This window comes from Arachis ipaensis, chromosome B05, assembly GCF_000816755.2.
Source record: "Arachis ipaensis cultivar K30076 chromosome B05, Araip1.1, whole genome shotgun sequence".
NCBI classification, from domain to species: domain Eukaryota; kingdom Viridiplantae; phylum Streptophyta; class Magnoliopsida; order Fabales; family Fabaceae; genus Arachis; species Arachis ipaensis.
In genome coordinates this window covers 107,822,761-107,832,884 of record NC_029789.2, presented here as the reverse complement: position 1 = coordinate 107,832,884, position 10,124 = coordinate 107,822,761, and the positions used below count along the sequence as shown (strand labels likewise).

Here is a 10,124-nt window from a genome sequence, read left to right as displayed (position 1 = left end):
AATTAAAAAAATATCATAATTACACTCCCTTCGGGTGTCTCTTGTGGATGTGTACAAGGAAGTCTGCCATACAGAAAAAATACCCCCAGCTCGACCACTCAAAGGCAAAAGAGGAGGAGGAAACCGAAACGAGTATTGTGAATACCATCGTGTCCATGGACATTCCACCAACGAATGTTTCGATCTAAAAAATGTCATAGAAAAGTTAGTAAGAGAAGGAAAACTAGATCGGTATTTGGCCACCCGAGACGATGAGCAAAGAAAAAGGAGGGACGAGGAGGTCGGACGAACCGAGCGATCACCTTGTACGCCAGAAAGACATGTTCATATGATACACGGAGGATTTGCAGGAGGAGAAATCTCCAAATTATCCTGCAAAAGATATCTTAAAGAAGTATATCATGTCGAAGGAAAGGAGGAAGCACCCGACATCCCTGCAATCACGTTCACCAAAGAAGACGCATCCGGTATCATCTCAGGACACACTACAACAAACAAGGCTTTTCGCAACGGTCAAAAACCGTTGCCGTATATTGAAAAACCGTTCCCTAAACTTTAGGCAACGCTTTGGCAACGGTTTTTGACCTGTGGTATATGCGGCCGTTGCCAATGCTCAAAGACAACGGTTTTTTACCTAAGACAACGGTAACCAAAAAACCGTTGCCAAAGTTACTGGTATAGACAATGGTTTTGAAAACAAATTTTAAACAACGGTTTCAAACCGTTACTCGAGAAACAACGGTTTTAAACCGTTCTTTTTCATGGTACAACAGTTTAAAACCGTACCTGGATAGGCAACGGTTTTAAACTGTAGTAGTTTTGTTATCCACAATAGCAACGGTTTTAAAGCATTACCGTTGGTGTCATTTTTTGGTAACGGTTTTTGTACCGTTGCCAATTTATAGTTGTCTAAGACAACGGTTTAAAAGCGTTACCATTGATGTTTTTGGCAACGGTTTTAAAACCCTTGACATTTTATAGTCATCTAAGACAACGGTTTTAAAGCAATACCATTGATGTCATTTTTTGGCAACGGTTTTAACACCGTTGTCCTTTGTAACTTTTGACAACGATTTTTCGTAATATATAATTCTTTATTTATAATAGTAGTTTTCTCGTGAATGAAATTAATTTTATTTTTTTAAATTATTTAGAGTCAATAAATAATCTAAACTATTTGAATAAAGTCACTAAAGAAAAATAATTGAATATTTTTCATCAAATTTGACTTACAAAAATTGTTGTAAGATCCACAATCACATTAAAAATACCACAATACTATCATGACAACCTCGAACTATATCATCTAATGTAGCAAAAAATATAACAAAGAAGAGTTTGAAATAGCTAACAATAATAATATTCTCACTTGAACAGATTCCCAAATGGCATCTTTATCTTTAATCCCCTTCCAATTTGTGTAAATTAATGGACAAAATCTAAATTCCTTGCCATTGTGCCCAAAAATTTGCACAAGTTGTTTACAGCTTCATCAGTAGGACCAATCGCCTCTCCTTCAATATCTAGAGTAATTTCTTCTCTATCTTCCAACTGTCTTGCATGAATCTTCAAGCATTGTGTAGGTCCTCATGTTTTCTTCACTGTTGTCTCTATACAAAGATACTAATTATATTCCATCCCTCTTATTGATTTATAAGATATTTAATTGAAAAAAAACTAAAGAAACAAATTACCAAATTCAATTCACAAATTGAAATTCAATTAACACAAATTTTTAGAAATTTCGGCAACATTATGCCAGTAAATAGGACGTTTCTGAATTTAAACAAACAGCAAAATCAACCCATATAAACTCACAAAAATCAAATCAGCACTAATAAAACAGCTCAGAATAAGGCCATCAGCATCATCGCTCAATCAAAACAAGGCATGAAATCAGCCATTAACAAGGATAAAGCAGCACTAAACAACAAAATCAACCCATGTGAACTCACTAAAATCAAATCAGCACTAATAAAACAGCTCAGAATAAGGCCATCATCATCATTGCTCAATCAAAACAAGACATGAAATCAGCCATTAACAAGGATAAAGCAGCACTAAACAGCAACATCAACCCATATGAACTCACTAAAATCAAATTAGCACTAATAAAACAGCTCAGAATAAGGCCATCAGCATCATTGCTCAATCAAAACAAGGCATGAAATCAGCCATTAACAAGGATAAAGCAGCACTAAACAGCAAAATCAACACATATGAACTCACTAAAACTAAATCAGCACTAATAAAACAGCTCTAAATAAGGCCATCATCATCATTGCTCAATCAAAACAAGGCATGCAATCAGCCATTAACAAGGATAAAGCAGCACTAAACAGCAAAATCAACCCATATGAACTCTCTAAAATCAAATTAGCACTAATAAAACAGCTCAGAATAAGGCCATCAGCATCATTGCTCAATCAAAAGAAGGCATGAAATCAGCCATTAACAAGGATAAAGCAGCACTAAACAGCAAAATCAACCCATATGAACTCACTAAAACCAAATCAGCACTAATAAAACAGCTCAGAATAAGGCCATCATCATCATTGCTCAATCAAAACAATGCATGAAATCAGCCATTAACAAGGATAAAGCAGCACTAAACAGCAAAATCAACCCATATGAACTCACTAAAACCAAATCAGCACTAATAAAACAGCTCAGAATAAGGCCATCATCATCATTGCTCAATCAAAACAATGCATGAAATCAGCCATTAACAAGGATAAAGCAGCACTAAACAGCAAAATCAACCCATATGAACTCTCTAAAATCAAATCAGCACTAATAAAACAGCTCAGATTAAGGCCATCATTTGACAACATCAAAGTAAATAGTAGAAATTAAGAATAATATCAGAGTCTTTAACTCAACTGTAAACGTAAAAGTAACAACAATTGATGGACAAATTGCCAAGAGACAAGAAATCTATAACCTATTTTAACTCAACCCCAAAGCTAGCTCAAAGGTATCATCATTGCTCAATCAAAACAAGGCATGAAATCAGCCATTAACAATGATAAAGCAGCACTAAACAGCAAAATCAACCCATATGAACTCACTAAAACCAAATCAGCACTAATAAAACAGCTCAGAATAAGGCCATCATCATCATTGCTCAAATAAAACAAGGCATGAAATCAGCTATTAACAAGGATAAAGCAGCACTAAACAGCAAAATCAACCCACATGAACTCACTAAAATCAAATCAGCACTAATAAAACAGCTCAGAATAAGGCCATCAGCATCATTGCTCAATCAAAACAAGGCATGAAATCAACCATTAACAAGGATAAAGCAGCACTAAACAGCAAATCAAACCATATGAACTCACTAAAATCAAATCACCACTAATAAAATAGCTCAGAATAAGGCCATCATTTGACAACATCAAAGTAAATAGTAGAAATTAAGAATAATATCAGGAGTCTTTAACTCAACTGTAAACGTAAAAGTAACAACAATTGATGGACAAATTGCCAAGAGACAAGAAATCTATAACCTATTTTAACTCAACCCCAAAGCTAGCTCAAAGGCAAAGAATGTCTCACATTTATAAACCACCTAGAAACCTCATCTTTGAATGATGTTGGATTTGTAATGCTAGCAATGTTCATTACCTCACAAAAGTCACCAGAAATCTGCTTAGATTTTGCTTGTAAAGTCGTATGGTAATCACGCAACAAGCACTGGTCAAGAGTTTAAAATCTACCCTCTCGTATCTGCATCAGTTAGACGGTTTACATTATAGTAAGCAGCTTTTCGTATGGAAGGAAGAAAGCATAGTAATCACACTAATAAAATAGCTCAGAATAAGGCCATTATCATCATTGCTTAATCAAAACAAGGCATAAAATCAGCCATTAACAAGGATAAAGCAGCACTAAACAGCAAAATCAACCCATATGAACTCACTAAAATCAAATCAGCACTAATAAAACAGCTCAGAATAAGGCCATCATCATCATTGCTCAAATAAAACATGGCATGAAATCAGCTACTAACAAGGATAAAGCAGCACTAAACAGCAAAATCAACCCACATGAACTCACTAAAATCAAATCAGCACTAATAAAACAGCTCAGAATAAGGCCATCATCATCATTGCTCAATCAAAACAAGGCATGAAATCAGCCATTAAAGCTCACCAAAGAATCAACAATCTGTTCTATTGTGTCATGGCAAAAGCATTTATCTACAATTTCAATCCTGAAGAAAATGAAAAGTAGAAAAAAGGGCTATCTTAAACTGTGAATCAGAATATAAGAAACAAAGTTAGTAAAGAGAGCATCTAAACAGCTATAGGAATTTTTTATTTTCAGAGAACCAGTTTCCAAATCAAAATCAGAACAACATTAGACATGTATCTTCTCAACACACTCTTGCAGACTACAGCATACACATATCAACATGTTCTACCTTACTATCGTAAAATAAACAAGAAGCACAACCAGTCACACATTTAATCTACAACCAAAATCCATTACATACGAAGCATTCAACTATTCGTAATAATCCAGTAAACTTTTCAGGCATTCAAAGTTTAAAATATTTAATTTAATAAAATATTCCCTACCTCGATGTCACAACTCGTGAAAATCACTAAACACAGCAGCTCCATCAGTGGTTCCAATACCAGCTCCCATGGCAGCAGCAGTAGTGATTCTGGGCAGCTTCAGTACTAGTTCCCGGCGGCTGAAGACTCCGGCAACTTGCAGAACCTAGAGGCGAGGCAGAACAGAGCCGTCTTCCTCAAATCCCAAGTAGCAGCTTCCCTGTTTCTTTTTCCATTCACGTTCCTCTCTATGGCCATGATGAAACAACGAATTGAACGGCGGCGTAGCCAGGATGCAACGGCGGTGGCTCCCTTTCCCTGGCCCCTGGCTCATGCGTAGTTCTTTCTCTCCGCAACATGAAAGTGACAGAAATGGAAGCTTCTGTGACAGAAACGAACGCAACGGCGACGGCAGCGGCTCAGCGACCCCTCGACGGCTCCTTCTCCTTTCTCGCACGACGATGGCGACTGCTCAACGGAGGCGACGACGCAGTGGCGTTGCGGGGTTAGCGCGGCTTCTCTTCTTCGTCCCTCACTCTCCCTTTGTGGACTCTCTTTCTCCTTCGGGCTTGGCAACGATGGCGACGGCGGCACCTAACCCGTCGGCGCCGTCCTCTTCTCCTTCCTCCTCTCTTGTCCGTGTGTGTGTATGTGTTACGCTTATGAGTGGGGGGTTGTGTGCTCAGTGGGGGGGTGTTTAGGGTTTTAGAATTTGGAAATTAGAATTTTTTATTTAATTTGGGAATTTAGTTAGGAATGAGAGATTTTATAAAAGGATATAGATAAAATAGATATATTGATAAAAATGGATGGATAAAATAATAATTTTAAAATCTAATACACTATATTAAAATTATTAAAAAATAGTTTCAATTTATATAATTATCTAAAATTATTTTTATTAGTATTGTTTAATTTGTATAATTATTTAAATAATATTAGAAAATAGTTGTTTCATAAATAATTGTTGTAAGGGTTGTAAAACCGTTCTTTAAAATAGTCAAAGAGAACGGTTTTATTTTGTTACTATAGCATAATGAAAAAATGAACTTCAACAACAACACTGTAAAAACCGTTGTCTAAGACCATCTAATGGAACGGTTTTAAAGTGTAGTATTTCGGCAACGGTTTTAATGCGTTTCTTTTGTACAATTCTTTAAACAACAATAAAAAACCGTTGTTTAAAGCCAAATCATGGTAACGGTTATAAAACCGTTCTTTAAAATAGTCAAAGAGAACGGTTTTATTTTGTTGCTAAAAATTGATGAAAAACTGAATTCAACAGTAACACTTTAAAAAACCGTTGTCTAAACCTATCTAAGAGAACGGTTTTAAGGCGTTGCGAAATTTGGCGTTGCTAAAGGCCATATTTGTTGTAGTGACACGACGATCCCATGGTCATCACCATCATCCTGGCAAACGCCAATCTCCACCGCACATTAATAGACCAAGGGAGCTCTGCTGACATCTTATTTAAAACTGCCTTTGACAAGCTCGACTTGGAAGAAAAGGAGCTTAGAGCATACCCGAACAGCCTGTTCAGACTGGGAGATACCCCAGTACAACCACTTGGATACATCTCACTACACACAACGTTCGGAAAAGAAAACCAATCCAGAACTCTCAAAATAGACTACATCGTGGTCAACGTGAGTTCAGCCTACAATGCCTTAATAGGTCGAACAACATTGAATCAACTCGGCGCAATAGTCTCAACTCCACATCTATGCATGAAATTCCCAACTGCAGAAGGAATAGCTACAATAAAAGCAGATCAAAAGATGGCGCGCCGCTGTTATAACGAAAGTCTAAATCTCAGAGGCGGAAGAGAAGAATTCCATACAATTGAGCTTGGTGGAGTTCAGAGACGAGAAGAACTCCGTCCACAACCCGAAGGTGAAGTGGAGAAAGTTTAGATCGGAGACACCTCGGACAAAACAACCAATATTAGCACGACTCTAAAAAAAGACATAAAAGAAACACTCGTACAGTTTTTACGAGATAACGTCGACCTCTTTGCGTGGAAGGCTGCAGACATGCCAGGCATAGACCCCGAGTTAATGTGTCATAAGCTAGCAGTCTACCCTGGATCTCGGCCAGTACAACAGAGGCGTAGAAAGGTCAGACCCGAAAGATCCCAAGCTGTGGAAGAGCAGGTACAAGCACTACTGGAGGCAGGATTCATAAGAGAAGTCAAGTACCCACTATGGTTAGCTAATGTCGTCTTGTTGAAAAAATCAAACGGAAAGTGGCGAATGTGCACCGACTATACAGATCTCAACAAAGCCTGCCCAAAAGACCCTTATCCACTCCCAAGCATCGACGCTCTGGTAGATGCCTCCTTCGGATATAAATACCTCTCGTTTATGGATGCATATTTCGGATACAATCAAATCCCCATGTATCCACCAGATCAAGAAAAGACCTCGTTTTTAACACCAAATGCAAATTATTGCTACATTGTGATGCCTTTTGCTCTTAAGAACGTGGGAGCTACTTATCAAAGGCTAATGAATAAAGTCTTTTCAGATCATATCGGAAAAATCATGAAAGTCTACGTGGACGACATGTTGATAAAGACACAAAGTGAAGAGACATTATTGTCCGACCTGGTCCAAGTGTTCGACACTATAAGGAAGTATGGCATGCGACTCAATCCTGCAAAATGCACCTTTGCAGTAGAAGTAGGCAAATTCTTAGGTTTTATGCTCACACAAAGAGGAATTGAGGCAAATCCGGATAAATGCCAGGCCATACTCAACATGAAGAGCCCAACTTGTGTCAAAGAGGTACAACAACTCAACGGGAGATTGGCAGCCTTATCCAGATTTCTAGCGGGATCAGCGATAAGATCTCTCCCCTTCTATGCTACTCTAAAGAAAGGAAAGAAGTTCGAATGGACAATGGAGTGCGAACAAGCCTTCCAAGATTTCAAAATATTTTTAGGACGGCCACCTATCCTATATCGGCCACAAGAAGGAGAACCACTCATATTATACCTCGCGCTAGAAAGTCGGGCAGTAGCCTCAGCACTCGTTCGAGAAGAGAACAGTGAGCAACAACCCGTATACTTTATCAGTAAAACATTACAAGGATTCGAGCTAAACTACCAAAAAATAAAAAAGTTTGCCTATGCTCTCATACTAACATCTCGACGACTTCGCCCGTACTTCCAAGCTCACACCATTAAGGTTTGGACCAACCAGCCCATAAAAGGGATATTGCAGAAAACAGATCTAGCAGGCAGAATTTTACAATGGGCAGTCGAGTTATCCGAGTTTGACCTCCAATATGAAGCTCGGACAGCCATCAAATCACAGTACTTAGCCAACTTCATTGCAGAATTTACAGATACTCTAGAAACCCCACAGAATGAAATCTCTACGTGGACGGTTCCTCGAATAAAACTGGAAGTGGCGCAGGTATGATAATAGAAAGTAATCAAGGAACCCAAATCGAACCCTCTCTCAAATTCGGGTTCCCTGCCTCAAACAACCAGGCGGAATATGAGGCACTACTAGCTGGTTTAAAGCTGGCCAAAGAGGTCGGAGCTCAAAGACTCATTATCTTCAGCGACTCACAAGTGATCACTTCACAAATAACGGGGAGCTACCAAGCCAAGGACCCCAATATGAAAAAGTACCTGGGTAAAACTAGGGAACAACTCGGACAATTTCGGGAATATGAGATCCGCCACATACCCCGCGAATAGAATGCCCGAGCTGATGCACTCTCAAAACTAGCCAGCACCAAACCAAGAGGCAACAATAGAAGCCTCATCCAGGAAATACTACAGAACCCGTCAATCTCGGAAGAGGAAAAAATCCTAGCCATAACAGGTCTAGATCAAGGGTGGATGACTCCTATAATTAACTACCTCAAAACATCAACACTTCCCACAGATGAGAAGGAGGCAAAAAGGTTAAAACGGGAGGTACAATACTACACTATCATAAACAATACTCTATACAAAAGAGGAATTTCAATACCATTTCTAAAATGTGTACCGACTGCCAACACGAAGGAAGTTCTAGAAGAAATACACAGTGGCATCTGTGGCAATCATCCCGGAGCACAAGCACTCACCAAAAAAGTACTTCGGGCAGGATTTTATTGGCCAACTCTACAAAAGGAGGCCACAGAGTTTGTAAAGACATGTCTACCATGTCAAAAACATGCCAACTTTCACATCGCCCCGCCAGAGGAGCTCATCAGCGTAACCTCACCTTGGCCATTCGCGAAATGGAGACTCGACCTTCTCGGACCCTTTCCCCAGGGATCGGGACAAGTTAAATTCCTCATAGTAGGGGTAGACTATTTCACAAAATAGATCGAGGCAGAACCCCTAGCTAACGCCACTGCTCAAAGAAGTCAAAAATTTCTAAATAGGAACATTGTGACAAGGTTCGGGGTTCCATACTCCATCACCACAGACAATGGCACCCAATTCACAGATGCAGGCTTCAGAAAATTAGTAGCCGACTTAAACATAAAGCACCAGTTCACCTCCGTCAAACATCCCCAAGCCAATGGACAAGCTGAAGCTGCTAACAAAGTCATATTAGCCGGGCTAAAATGGAGATTACAAGATGCAAAGGGAGCTTGGGGCGAAGAACTTCCACAAGTCCTATGGGCATATTGAACAACGCCACATTCCACCACAAAGGAATCACCCTTTCGATTAGCATACGGAACGGAGGCAATGATCCTGGTAGAGATCGAGGAAGGGTCGCCTAGAGTGGTCCATTACAATGAAGAAGCCAACTCCCAACTTCAAAGGGAAGAGCTCGACCTACTTCCCGAAATCCAAGAAAGAGCTCGGATCAGGAAAGAAGCAATAAAACGTCGAATGGCTTCCAGATATAATCAAAAGGTAGTGCCAAGAGGTTTCGCTGAGAATGATCTCATCCTAATCCGAAATGATATTGGAACAACTTGACCCGGAGAAGGAAAGCTAGCAGCAAACTGGAAAGGACCCTACCGAGTCATAGAAGTACTTGGAAAGGGCTACTACAGACTATCCGAACTCGACGGGCGAGAACTTCCTAGGTCGTGGCACGCCTGCAACCTAAGAAGGTTGATGAGCGGATAATTTATACGCTTTTTGACATTGTTTTTAGTATGTTTTTAGTAGGATCTAGTTACTTTTAGGGATGTTTTTAATAGATTTTGTGTTAAATTCACATTTCTAGACTTTACTATGATTTTGTGTGTTTTTCTGTGATTTCAGGTATTTTCTGGCTGAAATTGAGGGATTTGAGCAGAAATCAGATTCAGAGGTTGAAAAAGGACTGCTGATGCTGTTGGATTCTGACCTCCCTGCACTCAAAGTGGATTTTCTGGAGCTACAGAACTCGAAATGGCGCGCTTTCAATTGCGTTGGAAAGTAGACATCCAGGGCTTTCCAGCAATATATAATAGTCCATACTTTGGCCAAGAATAGATGACGTAAACTGGCGTTCAACGCCAGCTCTTTGCCCAAATCTGACGTCCAGCGCCAGAAAAGGATCCAAAACCAGAGTTGAACGCCCAAACTGGCACAAAAACTGGCGTTCAACT

The 10,124-nt window shown here is 39.4% G+C and overlaps 1 long non-coding RNA gene across 1 annotated transcript; it reads right to left on the bottom strand.

Annotated features, from left to right (window-relative positions):
• Nucleotides 1,508-3,796, bottom strand: LOC110262953. The gene is made up of 2 exons (XR_002347965.1): nt 3,631-3,796; nt 1,508-1,610 (listed from the first exon to the last, which is right to left on the bottom strand). It is a non-coding gene; the product is annotated as an uncharacterized LOC110262953 (long non-coding RNA).